This window comes from Peromyscus leucopus, chromosome 11 (assembly GCF_004664715.2).
Source record: "Peromyscus leucopus breed LL Stock chromosome 11, UCI_PerLeu_2.1, whole genome shotgun sequence".
Taxonomy (NCBI): Eukaryota; Metazoa; Chordata; class Mammalia; order Rodentia; family Cricetidae; genus Peromyscus; species Peromyscus leucopus.
This window is the reverse complement of record NC_051072.1, coordinates 52,767,015-52,776,863: the sequence shown is the minus strand read 5'-3', so window position 1 is coordinate 52,776,863 and position 9,849 is coordinate 52,767,015.

Below are 9,849 nucleotides of genomic sequence, written 5' to 3'. Positions count from 1 at the left end.
AGAGGCAGACAGACACAGGAAGTCTGTTTCTGGCTAAGAGTACGCTGGGAAACTCCAGGTAAACATGGCATTTCTGGCCAGATGTTCACAGTCTGATGTGAATGTTAGTGAACACTTGAAAGCATTCTTTAGACACAGGCTGCGCATGTGCACATGAATTTCCTTTATCCTCACAACTTGCTGAGGCTGGCTGTCTCCCTCAAACACACAAGGAACAGGAAGCACAGACCAACTATTGGGTCAAAGTGGTCAGTGAAGTCCAGACAGGAGAATTAATGTGTCAACCGGCTGAGGATGCAATGCCAACAAATGGGATGAGTTAGAGACCAGAGGGGCAGGGAAGGGCAGGACCCTCCCATGGCCAACGACACTCTGGTGGCTTGAATGAGAATGGCCCCCATGGGCTCATGACTTTAAATCCCAGTCTCCAGTTGGAGGGACTGTTTCGGAAGGTTTAGGAGGTGGGCCTTATTGGAGAAGGTGCATCATGGGGAGCCCCCCACTCTGAGCCTTCAAACGCTGCTTCCACCTTCAGTATGTTTGTTCTGCCTCCTGATGGAGTTTGAGACGTGAGCTCTCAGCTGTTCCTGCTGCCATGCTTCCCCTCCGCCATCTTGGATCTAACCCCCTAGAATGGGAAACCCAATTTCTTTCTTTTATTCACACGCTTTCTTTTATAAGTTGCCTTGGTCATGGTGTTTTATCACAGCAATAGGAAAACAACTAACACCGACACCCATGTTGGCTTCCCTCCTGTCCAAAGCTCCCCATTCTGCCGTGCTGATTTTTCTAACTCTATCTGAACCATTGTTTCGTTCTTGAGTGGCTCCTTTGTTGCTGTCGTTCTAGTTTTAAGATAGCTCACAGTGTAGACTAGGCTAACCTAGAGCTTCCTGTGTACCCTACGTTGGCTTCATGCCTTTGCGTCACTTATCATTGCTCTATCCTCTCGGACCTTAACATCACTTGTTCTTCCCCAGGGATCTATGAAAAGGGTCAGGTATCCCACACTTTGACTCATCCTTTATCCTTTGTTTCCTAAGTCTGGCTCCTCCACCCCACATTGCAGTTAAAGACCTGAGCATCCATTCTGGGGTGCCGTAACATTCTTCAGTCTTCTCTTTTGTTTTCTTGTTGGTTTATCACTCGGTGGTCTTGAAGATGCTAATGCATAAATACCTTTCTAGCGTCCCTAGTTCTCTCACTATGTCTTAGTTACTGTTCTGTTGCTGTGACAAAAACACCGTGACCAAAAGCAACTTATAAGCCAGAGCATTAAACTTGAGAGCTTGCTTACAGTTTCAGGTTAGTCCATTTCTATTATGTCGGGAACACAGCATCAGGCACACAATCATGGCAGTAGGGGCAGTAGCTGAGAGCCTACATCCTGATCTTCAGGCAGAAGGCAGAGAGAGGGTGAGACTGGACCTGGTGTGGGCTTTTGAAATCTCAAAGCCCACCCTCAGTGACACAACTCCTCTAAGAAAGCCACTAATCCTTCCTAAACAACTGGGAACCAAACAGTAGAATATGCAAGCCTATGGGAGCCATTCTTATTCAAACGAGCATAAACTGTCACCACTTCTGGTCATGACCCTTCTCTCCTGGGTCTGTGAAATGCTGCCTTCTGTCCTGGTCTTGTTGGCATTCCCTACTACTTACCTGACATTCTCCTCATAGGCTCGCACTGAGTCTTCATTGCTTGTATCTGAAGAGACAAGGACTTCGTTCATATGATAGTCATCTTACCAATATCATTTCCCAGCCTCCCCTGCTGCTACTCTGCCAGACCAGTCCTTTTCCTTCTTGTTTTTTTTTTTTTAAAGATTTATTTATTTATTATGTATACAGAGGAGATCTCATTACAGATGGTTATGAGCCACCGTGTGGTTGCTGGGAATTGAACTCAGGACCTCTGGAAGAGCAATTGGTGCTCTTAACCTCTGAGCCATCTCTCCAGCCCATCCTTTTCCTTCTTATATAACAAATTTGGTGACCTCTGGCTCAGGAGGTCATTTCTGATTTCCCCTATATGGTTAGGCCCATGTTGCTAAAATTCCTTCCCTAGGGAAGACATAAACACCGTATATGTCGTTATACCTCTTCTCAGGCCCCAATCACAAATGGAGGCATGATTCACCGTGGAGAACCGATGAGCTTATTGGCCTCCCTTACAGAACATAGGTGAGGGGTTACTGGAATGTGGTTACTTCTGTTGCAAGAAATCTGAGTGACTGAGCTGGAAAGCATTTACCCAGCAGGGATGATGACTTTCTCATAGACACAGAGAAGGAGCTCCTTGCCCTAAACTTCCTAGCCTAAATAGTCGCCTAAATAGTCTAGCGCACCCCCCACCATCCCTGCAAGGCCCAAAGCCGTAGACTGTTAGGGATCAAGAAGGTTTTGTTTGATCCTGAACCTTAGGAACTGGTATTTATAATCCTTGACCTTGAACACTGTCCCCGGGTGGGATGAAAACATAGAAGGGTCCGGGTGTGGTGACCAACGTATGCAATATTAGAACTCAGAACGCAGAGTCTTAAGGATCATAAGTTCAAGGCCAACCCATGGGACAGAGTGAGATGCAGTTTCAAGCGAGCAAATGAACCCTGAGCATACTCAGCAGGCCCTGAAAGATTTTGGTTGGGAGAATGTGGAAAGGCTTCACAGAGGAAGTGGACCCCTGGCTTGGCTTTTGAAGGAAAAGTCAGCAAATGGGAAGTAAGCCATTCCAGGGGGAAGGAAGAGCCAGGAGGAAGTTGGAGGGGCTAGGAGGGCTGGGTGCAAAGGGGGTAATTCTCACGCTACACCAGTGGAGATGGGCCTGGTACTGTGTATTTTTACAAGGCCTGTGAGTGATTCCAAAGGGTCTTATACTTTAAGACCTGCTGAGTTAGAGCATCCTGTAGAATGGTCTTGAGGACCTGTAATGCTTTGACATCTGTCGATACTCATTTTTCCCCCTTGTCTTGGAGGTGCTAGAGAGCAGTGTGTTTCCATGAGTTTTGGGGCTGACCATGCCAGCAAGTGCCACTGTGATGTTACTTCTGCCATCCTCAGTGCCCTGCCAGAGCTTCCACCTCCTCTGTGTCCTCCGTGAGTCATAAACACACTCTCAAATGGGCCTACCCAGTTTCTTACTGGAAATTAAAGCAGGGTGTGGTGGAGCACGCCTGTAATTCTAGGACCTGGGAAGCAGAGGCAGGAGGATTGCTTAACTCTGAACCCATCAGGTCAAAATAACGAGTCCTAAATCAGCCAGGAATACAGAGAGAGAGAGAGAGAGGGAGAGAGAGAGAGAGAGAGAGAGAGAGAGAGAGAGAGAGAGAGAGAGAGAGAGGATGGGGAACTGGAGGGAGGGGAGGGAGGGAGGGGGGAGGGAGGGAGGGAGGGAGGGGGGTTGACAGATACAGCGTGTTCCAGGTACAACCTACACCCCTATGTTGGCCTGTTTTCTGCCATCGCACTGCTCAGCCTCAGTCCCATGTTTTACTTTCTGTTTTGTCTCTTGTCCGTCTTTCCAACCCCAGCAGCAGGTGACGTTGACAAAGGCAAAGTCTTGTGTTTTTACTTCACTGGTAGATTTTCCATGCTAGCACAGAATGAATTATACCACTTAACTTCCTATGGCGCTTCAGTTAAATTAGGCTGAGCCCGAATTTAGCCCCCAATCCAAAGATAGCTCACCATCTATCTGCCTAGCTGAACCTGTTAAGTCCCACCCATCGGGAGTTCACTCGAGGGAAGCCGACACTGGACGGGACTGGAGAAAGGCATCCCTTAGAGAACCCCCGAGGGATCAAGAGGCAGAGAGGAGGGTTACAGAGGACCTGGTGAGAAGAGACAGATGTGGGAGTGGGGCAGAAGAGAGGGGAGTCGTCCTAATGATGGAGAAACGCCAGCCTCAAAATTCCAGAAAGTGACTCAGAAACTGTGGCCGGGGTGAGAGAGCCGCCACAGGCTACTCTGCTGTCCCTCTCTCCTAGATCATATCCCGGGTGTCCACAGAGCCCGGCCATCGGGACAGCGCCCTTTTCCCTAGTGACTGCGCGTTCTAAAAGCAGAACACCACGAACAAGATAACTCGAGGGGTCTCCAGTTCCTTCAACAGAGTCACCGGACAATGCAAGCCCAAGGAGCCACTGTCCCGTCTGCTGCTCCCGGGTGCAGAGCTGGCTACACTGAGTCTCTTCTGCCATCCAGAAGGCTCTGTGTCCGGGAAGTTCTTAGGGTGGGTGGGGCACACGTCCTTGCCCACGTAGGCATCGGTGCTCAGTCGTGTCGTTTCTCATTAAAGTGTGGTTTCCTTGTGGGGAACCTGTGTGATTCATTTTGAATTCGTCCTTCCTCGTTATTACAGTGCGGTAAAAGGTCAGAGTGTGACCTTGTTGCTAAGCCAAGTCACCAAACATAATCCCATATTTACTGTTCTAGCACTGCCCTGGGGCGGCTCTTTTGAGGCAGGCTGGGGTGAAGTGGGAGAGTCAGAAGTTACAGTGTGTAGGGGAGGAGGACTGTGCTCCTCACCATGCTCTACCTGGAACCTCCTTGTAACCCCACAAGCCTCAGGGCCTTGGCCAAGTCCTGACAGCCATTTATTGTCCTCAGTCTTTTCCTGGGCACATTCCTGGAAAGGTTCCTACCTATCTAGACGCAAGGCTGATTTTTCTAGAGCAGCTAGCACAACTCTAAAACATTTCGTTGTGATACTGCCTGACACTGAAGGCATTAGAGATCATACTATCTTCTTAAAAGAAAAACACATTGTTTAAATAGCATGATAACCAAGCTGGCTCATTCAATAATTTTGTTTGTTTGTTTGTTTTCGTTTTTAAGACAGAGTCTCATTATGTAGACCAGGCTGGCCTCAAACTCATGGACTCTGCCTGCCTCTGCCTCCTAAGTGCTGGGATTAAAGATAGGCCACCATACTGGCCATCATTGCATGAATATTGATCCTGCTCCATCAAGTGTCAGGATCTAGACCAGATCCTGAAAGAAATAGCAGTAGCTAGACAAAAGTTTCTACCCCCATTAAACTTCACTCAACAAGCAAAATAGATATTAAATAAATAATTATGAACAAGAGGGACATAGAGAAAGAGGAAGTCCAAGGCATCCATGGGCACCAGACTCAGTCTTAGCATCCAAAGAAGCTCCTGGAGAATGAGTAGGTGTTTTAGCTAGGTTGGGAGAGTTAGACAGACGAAGTTACATACGTGTAGGTCCAAGACGAGGGGGTGAAGGGGGAAAGACAGACACAGAGACAGCGAGAGAAATGGCAGAAAACTATACGTCTCGTGTGGTGGGACTGTAGGAAGCAAGGAGGACCAGTGACAATGTCAAACAAGTTTTGTGGGGACCTGAAGTAGGCTTCTGCACACCCTCCCAAGTCCAGCATTTGATGGACCAAATGGCCGCTTCTCTCCTAACTTCTCATGACAAACTGTCTTTCCAGGTGATAAACAGACCGACAATCTCTGCTGTGTTCTGTCTTTCCTGCTGATGTCTTTCCTGTGATGGAGATGGAGCCCGGAACCTGATGCATGCTTAAAAAAAGTCTCTACCACTGGGCTACACTCCAGCCTTTGTGGGGCTTTTAGAGAAGCATTGTCTACAGCTTGTCTTCAGGACCAAGACAACTGATACCAAGTGAAGCATGGGACCCCAGCAAAAAAACCCTTTGAGCTGGCTTGCTTCCTGCAAAAGCTTTGTGAAAATGGAGGCAGCCTATACCAACATGCTCTCTAATGAGAGAGCAGCAATGTGTTGCCTTGTAACTTTGAGTTACAGGTATCGGTCCACGGTCCTCACAGGCAAGTCAGGCTGAGGTTGTTGACTCAGTGCAGCTGTGAAACCTTACAGTAGGAGGAAGCGCCCAAAGCCTGCTACAGGGTACCTCCAGGTTACCCACCCACAGTTCTGGCCCCTGAGACAAGGTTGTGAGACCGAGGATCCTGTCTTCCTCTGTCCCAGCGCATTCCTGTGATGAGGCTCACTTACCTGCCTGACCCTGGTTTTGGCTCCTGACAGCATTCCACACTCCTAAGCTGGGAAAGTTGCCTGTGGTTATATCTGGAAATGCGGCCTTGAGGTATCCTACAGATGCTGACTGTGTGTCCTCTAGTACTATCCCCCTGGTGGAGGGAGGGAGGACATGAAGTCGGCTGCGCATGCCCACTGGATGCGGGCAGATCACCAGCCGTCAAGACAGCAATCTTCAGCAGTGTGCTTGAGCTTTACCAGCTGGTTGAAGAGAGAGTCAAGAGGGAAACCCATGCCCTTCTGCCATCATCCTGCTCAGTTTTGCTATATGTTGCTGCCTTCCTCGAGTATTTTAAAATGGTATTCACAGGGCCGGCCGGAGAGACGGCTCAGCAGTTACGGGCACTTACTGCTCTTCCAGAGGACCAGAGTTCAGTCCTCAGCACCCATGTCAGGTGACTCACAACCACCTGTCACTCTAGCTCCAGGACATCCAACACCTCTGGTCTCTGGTCTCTGGAGACATTTGTCCTAATGTACACACACACACACACACACACACACACACACACACTTAAAAATATTAAATATATAATTTTAAAATACATATGTACTGAAGTCTTTCTGTGTGGCTGACAAGGTTGACATCAAATATGCTGAATTCCACCTGCCTCAGCCTTATTATTATTTTTTTTAAAGATTTATTTATTTGTTATGTATTCAGTATTCTGCCTGTATGTGTCCCTGCAGGCCAGAAGAGGGAGCCAGATCTCATTACAGATGGTTGTGAGCCACCATGTGGGTGCTGGGAATTGAACTCAGGACCTTTGGAAGAGCAGCCAGTGTTCTTAACCACTGAGCCATCTCTCCAGCCCCCTGCCTCAGCCTTATGAGTGCTGGGATTGTAGGTCTGAGCCACCACATCTAACAAACATATAGATTTGTTTTGTTTTTGACTGGGTCTCACTATGTGGTCCTAGATGTCTTGTCACTCATTATGGATAACAGGTTGGTCTCAAGTTCATAGCGATCCTCCTGCCTCTGCCTCTGGAATGCAGGGATTTAAAGGTGTGCCACCATGCCCAGCTTCTAAAGGTGCAATTAAACTTTTAGAGTGCCTATGAGTATGATTATACTGTTTTAAAGCTAAAACTGCCCTAAGGGAATTCTGCTTTATTTCAGCATCTGCGGTTTTGAGTTTCTCAGGGTCAGTAATTTGCATTTTCTGACAGAAGGTGATTATGAAGAATCAAGTAAAAAAAATATTGCAAGGCCACAATTTACAAGACCCCAGGATCTTAACAACAGCCTGGTTAACACTGAGGCCTTATCTTAAATAAGAAAATCACCATGAGATATTTTTAAGTACTTGTTTATTTCTATGTAAGGAAAGAGAAACATCATTTTTATATCTCCATAGTACAGAAATGAGACTGTTTCCTTGGAAATAGTGAACAAATTTATTTTCAAGATGGTGTCCTGCTATGTTGACTAGGCTGGTCTTGAATTTCTAGGCTTAAATGACCCTCCTACCCAGTCTCAGGAGTGGCTTGGACCGCAAACGCTGAAAAAATGGTGCTATGGACCCATTGTATTGTTTTGTTTTCAGTCTTAGTGTGAAGCCTGGCTTCAAACCAATAAATGGTTTCTGGGTGTTTAGGGCTACAGGAGTGCTTCACAGAGCCTGGGACCGCTTTCTTCCCTCCCTTCCTTCTTTTCTTATTTTTAAAATACTGAGGTTCAGCCTGGTCTACAGAGTTCTAGGACAGTCAGGGCTACACAGAGAAAGCCTGTCTTGAAAAACAAAACTAACCAAAACAAACAAGACTGAAGTCTTCCTATGTAGCTGTCCCAGAATTCATCCTCCTGCCTCTGTCTTACGAGTGCTGAGATTACAGGTTTGAGCCTCCACATCCAGCTTCTGGTACTTAAATATAATCTCATTGATGATCTACCAAAATGGCTTTCTGTTCTCTTCACTGGGACGATGGCTCGAGAACCTGCTACAGTTTCTACATTCTGGGCAGCCTGACCTTTCTGGAAGTTGTATATGACAGTTCTCCTCTGCTAGAGTTTAGACGCTGGACTACCTGAGTCTGTAAGAGTGGCTAGAAATATGTTTGCTCTGTGGCTACGTACCTGACCAGGAGGAGGGAGGAGGAGTTGGAAGGAGGGGAGGGACACCGAAGAGAAAACAAAGGCCACTGGGGTAGCAAAAAGTATCCTGGGGATGGGGTGGGGCAAATGATAAAAAATATTCAGGAGGAAATGCTTTTGGTATTAAGATAATGATCATAGCTTTCCTAGAAAGATCAATCGAAGGGCTGGAGATGATTCAGAGGTCAACTCCAACAAGAGGATCACCAGCACTGCAAACTCCAGCACTGAGAAGAACAAGCTGGCTGGGTAAAATAGCAATATTGATGAGCTCTAGGTTCAATACAGAAAGTGGAGATCATTTGAGGAAGACATTTGATCTCAACCTCAGACCACCACATGTGCGCGCGTGCGTGCGTGTACATACACACACACACACACACACACACACACACACACACACACACGTCCACACACTTGTGGACAGGCATGCATGCATGCACACCACACATACATATACATGAAAGGAAAAATGGAGAAATAGAGACAGTGTGGCTATTGTTTATTACTCTAGGGCAGGCCTTAAACTTTCTCCACTTATTACCTCTTTTTGTCAGGGGAATTTTTACAAGATTATAGGGATGCATATACACATATATATATATTATGCATATATATACATAATATATATTAGGCATACAAATCAAACATTTACTGATATTAAATCATGAAAAATTTACTTTAAAATAACTCTTTAGGATGCATGTAATTTTATCATTTTTTTAAAAGACAAAAGCAAATTGGCATGTGAATGAGATGGATGTGCTTGTATGTTTTTACATAAGAATCAAATCTTGGGGCTGGGAAGGCAGCTTAGTTGGCAAAGTGCTTGGCACTCAGCAGGGGGACTTGAGTTCAGTCCCTAGCTTCTGTGTAAAAATCGGGGGTGGTAGCATGTACCCTTACTTCTGGCACTGGGAGAGAGAGATGGGAGGGTCTTGGGGCTTGCCGTCCAGCCAGTTAGCCAAACTGATAAGTGCTAGGTTTAGTGAGGATCTTTGTCTCAATAAATAAAGTAGAGAGCCATTGAGGAAGACACCCAGCTTCAACCTCTGGTCTCCACTCTCATATGCGCGCGCGCGGCACACACACACACACACACACACACACACACACTCACACAAATAGATCTTGGGTGAGTATCTGACATGTTGCATGTAAAGTACCTTTTACATCTTTCAGTTGATCCATGTATATTTTGATTCTGTAATTATCAGTGCTGAAGATGCTGCTTCACATACATATCTAGTATAAAATGGCAGAAGTGTGTTTAGGACCACTTCAGAAATGATTGGAACTTTCACCCTAATCCCAAACCAAAATTCATTTAATGGCTGGTTTTGAAACTCAGGCCAGCAATTTTAAAATCAAATATTCTAGCACTATCTACTCCAAAGGTAAACTAATCCAATATTTACATGGTGAGAATAATGAAAGAAGGCAAAGACTTTTTTTTCTATAATCCAACCATTGCTTCCACAAGAGCAGAGGGCTTGGATGAACAGTGAACACCCTGCCATTCATAGCATCCAGGAGCCTAGAATCTGAGCCCAGGCTTTTTGGGGAGTGTTCCTAGGCTTTATGTGGGAGGACATTGGCTATAATTGGTGTAGTGCAGAGTACACACATCATGTGTTCAGAACCTGGGCTACAATGGAGTCACAGGCTGCCGCACAGGTGAGCGAGGCCAGAAACGCCTCCAGTTTC